We start from the raw sequence: 12,055 nt of genomic DNA, 5'->3' as shown, positions 1-12,055 counted from the left end.
GCAGGCCCAGAGGACTTCTGGATAATTGGAAAGTCTCTGTGTGACCTGGCAAAGGAGAATCAGGATAAGCAAAAATAGACTCTTTCAAAAGGACAAAAGGATTCAGAAACACACAAAAGAAAAGAATAGTCACCTGAAAACATAAAGTAAAGGATGGCTGAGGTACTGTTAAGAACATCTTTGGCTAGGGACCTAACTCATTAACTGAAAATTATCAGAGGTTCATAGAAACCAATGGGTGGGTTAACCTATGGATGTACATATTTTTTAGTCACTGATACAGAGCTCAGAAACTCTGAATTTCAAGAATTATAGATCACATCTCCAACTTCATCCCATAAACAGGGTAATTAATTATCAAGAGACCCTGAGAACACAAACTGATATCCTTATCCAAAATGGGGACAGACTGACATCTTTCCAGCCCTTGGAACAGGGAGAGTGGATGTGGGACTCCACATGTGTTGATGGCAGCCTTGGCCATAAGGCTTGTTTGCATAATAATTTACATATCTTACATCTCTCCTTTAAGGAATGTCCTCCATGTTCATGTTAGTTAATTACTCTATGATAATCAGAGACAGCAGGAGTCTAGGAGGTGAAAGGGTTGCTAATGTGTTAGCAAAATGTTTGGACATTCAGGACAGCCCCTAAGGCTGTAGAAAAGAATTTTAAAAACATGAGTTCAAAATATGTAATTTCTCAACAATGCAAAAACTAAGGAGGCAATATGAATTATAGGAGGGGCTTCATGAATCTAAAGGAACAAAGGCAGATCCACTAATGAGCCAGCTTGTCAGAAATATATAAAGACAGATACAAATACAGAATCCTGAGTTCAAGGTCACCCTAGGCACAATAAGTCCATGCACAGGTGGGGTGGAAATGCTAATTTCAGGACAGGGTCCCACCTAGCTAGTTTATCTACTACACTTAACAGATGCAGGCAGATCGCTGAATTTTTGGCAATGTTCAAAGAAAATTTGTGCATGTTTCTTTGAAGAATTAAAGGAAAGAGGTTATGTTATCCTGATTTATAAAATAATCCAAAGGAAACCTAAAGTAAATGACTGGATTGATATGGAAAACGAAAGACTATGTTTATGATCTGCAGGAGATGAGCTTTCCCAGGATTTTTTTTAAATTAGGTATTTTATTTGTTTACATTTCAAAACTTATCCCCTTTCATGGTTACTGCTCTGGAAATCCCCTATCCCATCCTCCCTCCCTTTGCTTCTATGAGCTTGCATCCCTCCCTCTGTGCACCCCTATCCATCCACCTGTAAGACACCACACTCAGTCAGTCAGTGGTGCTTACCTCCCCCCACCCAAGTGGACACTGAGACAAAGAAAAATACAAAATCAAGAGTTTATTTTCCAGCGCACCACCCTCAATTAATGCTTCAAGGCAAGTGTCAAGAAGGCAATCCCAAATGACTATTACAAGCAGTTTTAATACTTTTTAGGGGCACAGGTTACATCAGCAACGTTACCATTCAAACAAAGCTTATTGACCTTTACATCTTTTGTTTAGGAAACAAGGGCAGATCATGAATGGCATTTGAACTCTGGGACTTTCCAGAGGGTCAGGTGACTGACTATCAGCCAGGACATTCCAAGAATTGTGCTGGTGAATGGAATTTGGCCTAGCTTAGCCTTTACCTGAGGCATATGGAACTTGGTCTAGCCTTGACCCAAGATGGGTGGGTATAAGACTGGCGAAATCCCCTAGGGTCCTTCATAACCTCTCCCACCTCCCCACTCTGAATTTCCCTACACTGGGGCATCCAGCCTTCACAGAACCAAGGGCCTCTCCTCCCATTGATGTCAGTCAAGTCCATCCTCTGTAACATATGCAGCTGGAGGCATATGTTCCTCCATGTTTACTTTTGGTTTTGTGGAATGTGGGAACCAAGCTGACAAAAGCTATCTTAGAAAACATCAGGTGATTGGTACTTCTCACCAGGGAGCTTCACAAGAATTCGCTGAGTAAACACACTATTCAAAAAGTGTTGACCACAGTAGGGGCAGGACCCTCCACCACCCACTCTGTGTGCCAAAGATAGCTCCCTGCAGGAGCTTGAATTTATGCATATGCTTACTAGCCAATAGATGTAAAGGTCAATATGCTTAGCCAATAAGTTTAAACGGTATCCTTGCTGATGTAATTTGTACCTCTAAAAAGTATAAAAAGTGTGTGGCTTTGTTCTTGGGGGTTCGCCTCTGTCCCAATTACAGGGCCACCCCAATGCACTGGATCATCAAACCTCTTGCTTGATTGCATCACTCTCTGTCACCATGTTTTCATGAGTAGGACCTCTCAGATCTAGGGCTGATTGGGTTCTACAGTTTAGTCCCTGGGAGCTCTGGGCATGGGAATGGGGAATGGGTCTGGTTGGTTGATATTTCTCTTCTTTCTATGGGTTGCAAACACCTTCAGCTCCTTCAGTCCTTTCTGTAACTCCTCCATTAGGGACCACATGCTCAGGCAAATGTTTGGCTGTGAACATCTGGCTCTGTATTTGTCAGACTGTGATAGAGCCTCTCAGGACACAGCTTTATCAGATTCCTGTCAGCAAGTACTTCTTGGCATCTGAAAGAGTCTAGTTTTTTTGTCCGTATATAGGATAGATCCCCAGGTGGGGCAGTCTAAGGATGGCCTTTCCTGTAGTCTCTGCTTCACACATTATCTCCATATTTCCTCCCTTGAATATGAAGAAATAAGTTTCATAAGAAGTTCTGGGAATACAGGAGCAAGGTCTTGGTGGTCAGAGTGACCAGGCTTAATGGAAACTAGCCAAAAAAAAAAACAAAAAACAAAAAACAAAAAAACTAAACAAACAACAAACAAAACTGTTCCCTCTACCCCTCCCTGAGGTAGATTCCAAGAATGACCACAAGTTGCCATCCTGACCCTGTCCAACCGCCTAATTCCTCCCTCCCTCTAAGGGACGTGCCAACTTAGCCCTTTCCGAGTGATTCTCCAAGGCCAGGTGTGGGGCTGCATGAGGAAAGTAACTACTCGAGCCAAGAACAGCCCCATGAGCAGGCCAGCCAATACCTGACAACGTCCTTTGTCCTGTGTACCACCAATGAGAATAGGCCAGCTAACCCTGTTGCTGAAGTCTGCCCTCTGTAATGAATAAAAATTGTGTGGTTTTTGGTTCGGAGTTGCCTCTCCCTGCGTGGATGAGCAACTCCATGTACGTGGATTAAAAACGTTACACCCTCTTGCTATTGCTGCACCTTGTCAAGCTGTGCTCTGTGGGTGGTGTTCCTGATGTAGGGCCACTTCGGGGTCTTACAACAAGTATTTTGTTCACCCTTCTAAGAAGGACTGAAGCATCCATGCTTTAGTCTTCCTTTTTCTTGAGTTTGATGTGGTCTGTGAATTGCATCTTGGGTATCCCAAGCTTTTGGGCTAATATCCACTTATCGGTTAGTGTGTTCTTTTGTGATTGGTTTACCTCACTCAGGATGATATCTTCTAGTTCCATGCAATTGCCTAAGAATTTCATGAAGTTGTTGTTTTTAATAGCTAAGTAGTATTCGAGTGTGTCAATATACCACATTTTCTGTATCTATTCCTCCGTTGAAGGACATCAGGCTTCTTTCCACCTTCTGGCTGTGATAAATAAGGCTACTATGAACATAGTGGAGCATTTGTCCTTGTTATATGTTGGAGCATCTTTTAGGTATATCCTCAGGAGTGGTATATCTGGGTCGTCATTCCTATGTCTAATTTTCTGAGGAGCCTCCAGACAGATTTCCAGAGTGGTTGCACCAGTTTGCTATCCCACCAGTGGAGGATTGTTCTCCATTTTCCCCATCCCTGCCAGCATCTGTTGTCACTTGAGTTTTTGATTTTAGCCATTCTGACTGGTTTGAGGTGGAATCTCAGGGTCATTTTGATTTGCATTTTCCTGATGACTAAGTATGTTGAACATTTCTTTAGGTGTTTCTCAACCATTCTGCATTCCTCAGTTCAGAATTCTTTGTTTAGCTTAGTAAGCCATTTTTAAATAATGTTATTTGATGCTCCATAGTCTAACTTCTTGAGTTCTTTGTATATATTTGAAATTAACCCTCTATTGGATATAGGATTGGTAAAGATCTTTTCTCAATCAGTTGGTTGCCATATTTTCCTAATGACAGTGTCCTTTGCCTTACAGAGCTTTGCAATTTTATGAGATCCCATTTGTTGATTCTTGATCTTGATCATAAGTCATTGGTGTTCTGTTCAGGAAAATTTCACCCATGCCCAGGTGTTTGAGGTTTGTCTCCACTTTCTACTCTATTAGTTTCAGTATTTTTATTAGGTGTTTCCATAAAGTTAGAAAAAATAAAATGCTGTTTTTACCCCATACTAGGTCCAGCATGGTAGTACCATGATATCTACCAGATATCTACCAGAGATCTACTCAGTCAGCAAAGCATCTCACCCACTTTTCTCTATCCCATATCACACTGCCGATGACTTCTCTCTGAACCTGGCAACAATCTCTTTACCCATCTAGTTACCAAGACAGGTTGCCACCATGCCAGAAACACACATCCCAATTCTTTGGCAGTCTAGTGTCTCCAGCCACCACATACGCTCTTGAACTTAAATCAGCACATGAAAGAACACACAGCACAATAGCCTCTGATTTAATTAATAATATATAATTGCCCACCTAGATAACATACAGTTTGCCCATCTAGACACACAAAATCCTGTACATATCCATTCCTTAAAAATATTCATAACAACCTGTAAATGTGCAGAGAGGAATCTTAACATCTGCCTCCATGTTCTCTTGGCTGCCTCTCTCTCCAGTCTCCTCCTCTTTCTAAAACTTTTCTCCTACCCATCCTTTCTTCTCATCCAATGGCAGCCCTCACTCTATCTTGTACCTGCTTTCACCTGTATGACATTACCCTACAATCAGTTTTTATTAGTTTTATGTGGAGATCCTTAATTCACTTAGACTTGAGCTTAGTACAAAAGAATGGATTGATTTGCGTTCTTCAACATGTTGAAATAGCACCAATTGTTGAAAATGCTATCTTTTTTTTCTACTGGATGTTTTTAGCTCATTTGTCAAAGACGAAGTGGCCATAGGTATGTGGGTTCATTTCTGGGTCTTCAACTCTATTCTCTGTACCAATACTGTGCAGTTTTTATCACGATTGCTCTGTAATACAGCTTGAGGTCAGGGAAGGTGATTACTCCAGAAGTTATTTAATTGTTGAGGAAAATTTTCACCATACAGTGTTTTTTGTTATTCCAAATGAATGAGCAAATTGCCCTTTCTAAGGTTATGAGAATTCTTTCAAGAATAGCAGGAGAGAATTTTTTAGAGAACGGTCTGGAGCAGAAGGTAGAAAGAGAGCTGCTTGGAGAACTCTAGCAAAAGCAGAAAAGAGGGAAAGAATTAGAACATGGAGAATGCAAACTAGAAAGCTGTCTCCAGCATAGTATAGGCACCAGTTTTGACCCAAGGTTTGACTTCAAGTCCTTTGTTTCACTGCTTCTAACACACCTACTCTCTCCAAGCACAAGCTGTTCCTTGACACTTTTTTCAGTTGTCTTTGCTTCCTATATGACCAATGAACTTCTGAGATGTTCCCATCTCGGATGTTACCTACTCCCCCAGCATATGAACTAGGGAGAGCTTGGGAGAATGAAAGAATCTGTCCCGTTTGAGTACTGGAAAACTATGTCATTAGCAGAAAGCAGAACTTTCTTAGCAGGAAGAAAACTACTTAAATGACGACAGCACTGGTAAGACATTGGTCATTGATCAATATAGTTTCCTCAAAAATATAAATCATAGGAAAGGAGAGAGGCAGTATTCAACTATCCTTATTAATATCCATGCATGTAATTGGCAGTCTTGGATTTTTGAAGGCCCATAATGAAAATACTGTATCACTTTAGCCTATTCTTAATCCCTTTTTACTTTGTTTCAAATTAAGATTCTCACTTTTCATTTTACTACACTTTTGACAATTCATTTTTAAATATTCTTTTATTTCCCTTCAGATACTCATCTAATTTTGTCAATACTTTCTTCTTTTTTTTGGCAAATATTTTATTACCCTTTCTGCTGTCTGTATTTCCTCCTTTGCCCACACTTTATTTTTAATAATTTTGTTTTATTATCTTTTTCTATACTATATAGTTTGATTTTTAATGATCTCCCTTGTATTTGTCTAATATTGATGTTAGCTTCATAATATGTAGATCTGTTTGATCTTTCTCTTGCCTTCTATAACATATTTTTCAATTCCTTGTTTTTAATTTTTTTTTAATTTAGCCTTCCTTGTTTCCTACTTTTCCTCTTTCTGACTTACTTCCTTCTTTAATTCACTTGCTATTTCCATTTTAACATAAGTAATTTTTAATTGCATCACACATTAAATATCAGTTTTAACTTTTTGTTTTATTTTATTGTCTATTGTTTTGTTTATTGTCAATGGAGCAATAAGATCCTCAAAGAAAAATGGAAATAATATATAGACGAAGGGCTGTATAAATTAGAATGCAGAAAATAATTAAAATATAAAAATATTTTTTTCTTTCCAACTTTCAACTACTGAGTGGAAATATAAAATTCTTAGTGAAGAATTCAAAAGTTTTCTTGTAAAATAAATAATGACTCAAAAAAAAATCCCAAAATCTAGAGAAGGAAATACAAGTACAAGAGATATTTATAACCCCAAATAGACATGACCAGAGTAGAACTTCTCCATGACATTTATAGTCAAGATATCAAAATTACAAATCAAACAACCATACTAAGCTTAAGAGGAAAATGCCAAGTTATCCACAAATGCAAACATCAAAATAACATCAAATCTCTTATCAGCAACTCTTCATTCCAGGCAATCAAGGCATGATATAGTGAAAGACTTAAAAGTAAATAACTGCCAAAAAAGATTGCCATATACTGCAATGCTATCATTTAACAGTGACAGAAAATAATATTTCAAAACGAGTATAAACTAAGTCAGTTTATAACCACCAACCCAGTACTGCGAGAGTTACTTTCATTTCTCCTTTAATTCTGGCTTGACCCAGTTTTCATTTTGTAGTGAGTCATTTGGTTTCCATGAGTTTGTAAGCTTTATTTTGTCTCTGGTTTTGTTGATACCTATTTTTTAGTATATGATTGCTGAAACCAGTTGAAATATGCTTTGCATTTAAATATGTGATTAATATTGGAAAAATTATGTAATTATGCGAACAAAGCATATTGTTTTGTGTTTCTGTAAAATGATCTGCACATATCTTTTATGTCATTTGGATTTTCATATCAGTGTGTTAGTGTCATATGTGATATCAGCTACAACAGTGTCTCTTTTACGTACTGGGATGACTTTGTTTTGGGACATAGATGTTAAGAATGTTTATGAATTTTTTTTCCTTTTACTGAGTGTTTATTGTCCTTTCTTATCTCTGTTGATTAGACACGACTTAAAGTCTATTTTATTACATATTAGACAGCTATGACATTTTCTTTTCTATATCCATTTACTTAGAATATCCTTTTCTTTTCTTTTACCCTGAGGTGATATGTGACCTATCATTAAAGTGTGATTCTTCTAGCAGTAGAATAGAATAGATACTGTTTCACCAGACTTTCTGTTAGTTCACTAACAGAAACTTTCTGTATAGTTCACTATGTTCACTAAACTTTCTGTTACTATGTCTTAGTGTATTGCAGAGTTGAAAAAGTAATTTTGAGGTGTCAAAAGGGAATGATTGTTGATTCCTGATATTTTGTTGTTTTGGTGTTGGTGAAGCATGCTAGCGTGTGTGTGTGTGTGTGTGTGTGTATTTCCCCTTTTTTGATTTGCTGCTCTGGAAGTATTTATTCCTTTTGTCTCATGGGCATGGTTAAGCTTCTGAAGTTGAGCTCTTCTTATATAATATTCAGTCAGTTAAAGTTTTTAGATGTTGCTTAAAATTATTTTTTAACATAATTATTTTCTCCTTCTATTGTAATTGAATGTTTATAGTAGTCTGGGTGGGCACCTGTGGTCTATTAAGGTTTTTAGTGCAATCTGTTCATGTTCTTCTGGCTTTTAGGGTCTCTGTTGTGAAGTCAGGTGTATTTCTAATAGATCTACCTATTATTATATATGTTACCTGGTCTAACAGGTCTGCCTACTAATTACTTTTACTTGATATTTTTCTCTTGCAGCCTTTAGTATCTTGTTTGTTCATTTTGTACATTCAATTGTCTGATTATTATGTACACAGGGATTTCCTTTCCTATTTCAGTATCTTTCATATTCTATATGCTTCTTGTACCTTGATAGTTATAGATACATTTTTTGGGTTTGGGAAATTTTCTTCTATGATTTTATTGAAAATATGTTCTGTGATTATGACCTGAATTTCTTCTTCTTTCTCTTTTCTAACTATTCTTAGACTAGTCCTTTCATGATATTTCAAATTTTCTGGACATTTTATGCTATGGGTTTTTAAATTTTTAACATATCCTTTGACTGATTCATCCACTTTTTTTATTGTGTGTTTAATATCTAAAATTCTATCTTCCATCTCTTGTATTCTCTTGTTGATCCTTTCCTCTGAAGTTCCTGTTTACTTCCTAATATTTTTATCATCAAATTTATGATTTTTCTTACTGATTCTATTTCTCCATTTGGGTCTTCAATGGTTTTATTCATTTGCTTTCACTTTTTTTATTTACATAGGTTACTTTAATGGCTTTATTTATTTCCTCTTTAAGGACCTCTATCATATTTGTATATGCTATTTAATGTTTTTGATTCATGATTTCACTATTGAAAAACTGGGAGCCTAATGTGATAGGGTTCCTAGACTCTAGTGGATACATATTTTTCTGGATGTTATCAATTGTGGTTTGATGCATCTAAGTCTGGGAAGATTGTAGTTATAGGTCTTATACTTGTAGGGTGAGTGTTTTATTCCTTTGTTTTTGTTGACCTCTCTGGTTCTTAGCAGAATGTGTGTTGTCTAGAAGGACATTATTTTTGGATCCTGATACCCAAGTCCACTAATGTTTCAAGTAAAGTGTTTCAAAGTGTTGAGTGCTGACATTTAGGAAAAGGCATGCATGGGTTTTGTGGGTAGGGTTGAGGAATTCTATCTTAGGGAAGAAAGCAGAGTGTTCACCATGATCCATTTAGACTCTAGAAAATAGGAGTAGGAATTGAGGAGAAGCTCCTCCATTTTAGTCTACTACACAGCTGAGATGAGACTGAGATGGGATAGAGGAGTGGAGGGAAAATGAATACCTGCTTGATTTTTGGCTCACTTGCTTCTCTGACTGACAGGCTTGGGTGTCCATTTTTTTTTTTTTTGAATGCCTGCTGATATTGCGGAGTAGGCTAGAGAGATTAATGGGTGAAAAAGTTTGGGGAGAATATCTGTGTGATCAACGGGAGATGGCAGGCCAAGAAGAAGGGAAGCTACTGCAGATGGTCTACTAGAGAGTTGGAATAAGCCTGAGGAGCTGAATTTAAAGAGGAAAGATAGTTGAAGATTTGCAGTTAATCTACCTACTTCTCTGGGCAGTATAGCTTACAGGCTTCTAGGAAATGCTTGTAGGAGTTGGTTGCTGACTTAAAGAAATGAGTGGCATGCAGGATGTTTTTAGAAGGTTTATGTGATCCATTGAGATACAGGCAAGGAGGAAAGAAAATTGGCTGAAGCAGGTTGTCTGCTCCAGAGATGAGTCTGAGACTGGGCAATTGATTTGGAAGAGCAGAGGGAGAGGTAAAAATCTGCAATGAGCTTCTCAGATTATCCTGGCTGGTGTGGCTGGCATTGAACATATTTTTTATGATTTGATGTTTTATATTATGAATTATTACCAATTTTAGGCTGAATAAAAGTAGAAAACAAAGTTACTAATAAGAGAATTGATATGTTAAGTTCCTTATTAAATTTGGCATTCCAAAAAAATTTTCAAAATTTTTTTTCAAATGTTTTAATTAGTATATAAGGAGAGTAAGTTGAAGGATGGGTGGATGGTTGGTTGTCAAGTACTATACTACTTTGATTAAAATAGTCATATAGAAATATTTACTCAGAAAACATTTATTAAGTATGTGCAGTAATATAGGCCCCATCTCAATATTTTAATACAAAGCCCTTGAGTCATTTATCATTCTCATTGTTTAAGAAGGTAAGTCTTTTTGGAAATATTTTTCCCAATCTTTTCTCAAATTTAATGATCAAAATTTAGATGGAAGATTCCTGAGTTATACAAAAGCTTTGTGATTTGATAAATGATTTGGTTATATTCAAACAGTGGAATTGTAATTTAAAGGCAGCAGAGCCATGATTCAATTAATTAATTAAACAGTGTCATTCAATAATTTACATTATACCTGATGCCACAGGCATAAGTGTCTTTTTCTTTCTTCATTCATGTGGAAATGATGAAGGACTCTCATTATTAAGTCAAGAACCCCTACTTTCTTTTCTCTTGTTGGGTTAGTTTCTTTCTAGTGTTCTCAGAGAACTCTTAGAGGTATTTTCTTTGCCCTTAGTAGTTTTACCCAAACATAGCATGCATTTGATTTCCTGGAGGATGTTATACACGGAAAGAAACCTAACAGCAATGGAGGACAATGTAATTATAGTATTATTTAGGAAGGGCAGCTTTGTTTTACCACTAATTAATATAGATTTGTTTGAACTCAGAACATTTAAGATGCATTCATAGGAAAATTGTAAAAAAAAATGTATTGAGTACTTTTTTTCCAGAATTACAACACCTTACAAATAAGACTACAGGGAAGAATATTAAATGACATTATATATTTTGTGACACACGCAGATTATGTTATCTAGCAAAAGATAATTGATAGTTACATGATACATTCTCTTTTCAAAGACATGACATGTAATTGTTCATGTCTTGAATTGGATCCATACAATCCCCCAGATATACATATGTATATACATACATATGCAGAAAAGGATGAATAATTTTTGATGTATTCTGCAAAATAATAATGAAAGCTTCACAAATCATTCAAAAATATACTTTATTTTATTTTATTTTTTATAATTCAGAAAATACAACTCTGTGTTTTGTGAAAGAAGCCCAAACTTTGAGTGAAAGTCTTATTAACTTCGGTTATTGAATATGGTCTTACTTAGGGTTTCATTTCTGTGAAGGGACACTGTGACCAATGTAACTCTTTTTAAAAACCAAACATTTACTCAGGGTTGGCTTACAGATCCAGAAGGTTAGTCCATTATTTTCATGGTAGGATGACATGGTACTGAAAAAGCCAAGAGTTCTATATCTTGATCCAAAGGTAGTAGCAAAAGACTGGCTTCCATGGGCAGTCAGTATTAGGGTCTATTTCCACACTGAACGCAGCTTGAACACTAAGGACTGCCAAAGCCCATGTATCCAGTAACATACTTCCTCCAAGAAGGCCACAACTATTCCATCAGGGCTACACCTCCTAACAGTGCCATTTCCCATGGTTCAAGAATACATATCACCACAGATATATCTATACCTTGAAACTAGCAGAAATAATATGTGTTATTAATATATTTTCTTAAAGAAAATTATAAAATATGATTCTCTTTTCTTTTTTTACTCAAACAGGGATTCTTTTTTAAGTTCTCCTCATGAGCAAAGAAAAGTCAATTTTCTTTTCTTTTCTAGCAACAGAAAATTCTCTTATTCTTGACTTATGAATTAGAAATTAGCAGTCATGTAATTTTACTCATGTGCTAATTTGTTTTACAATTTCCCTTTTTTTTTATTAACTTGAGTATTTCTTATATACATTTCGAGTGTTATTCCCTTTCCCGGTTTCAGGGCAAACATCCCCCTAATACCTCCCCCTCCCCTCCTTTTTTTTTTTTTTTTTTAGGTTCAAATCTAGGGTCTTTTTTATTAACTTGAGTATTTCTTATATACATTTCGAGTGTTATTCCCTTTCCCGGTTTCCGGGCAAACATCCCCCTCCCCCCTCCCCTTCTTTATAGGTGTTCCCCTCCCCATCCTCCCCCCATTGCCACCCTCCCCACAACAATCTAGTTCAC

Source organism: Rattus norvegicus, chromosome 19 (genome assembly GCF_021556685.1).
Source record: "Rattus norvegicus strain SHRSP/BbbUtx chromosome 19, alternate assembly SHRSP_T2T, whole genome shotgun sequence".
NCBI classification, from domain to species: Eukaryota; Metazoa; Chordata; class Mammalia; order Rodentia; family Muridae; genus Rattus; species Rattus norvegicus.
Note: the sequence above shows the minus strand (reverse complement) of the source record.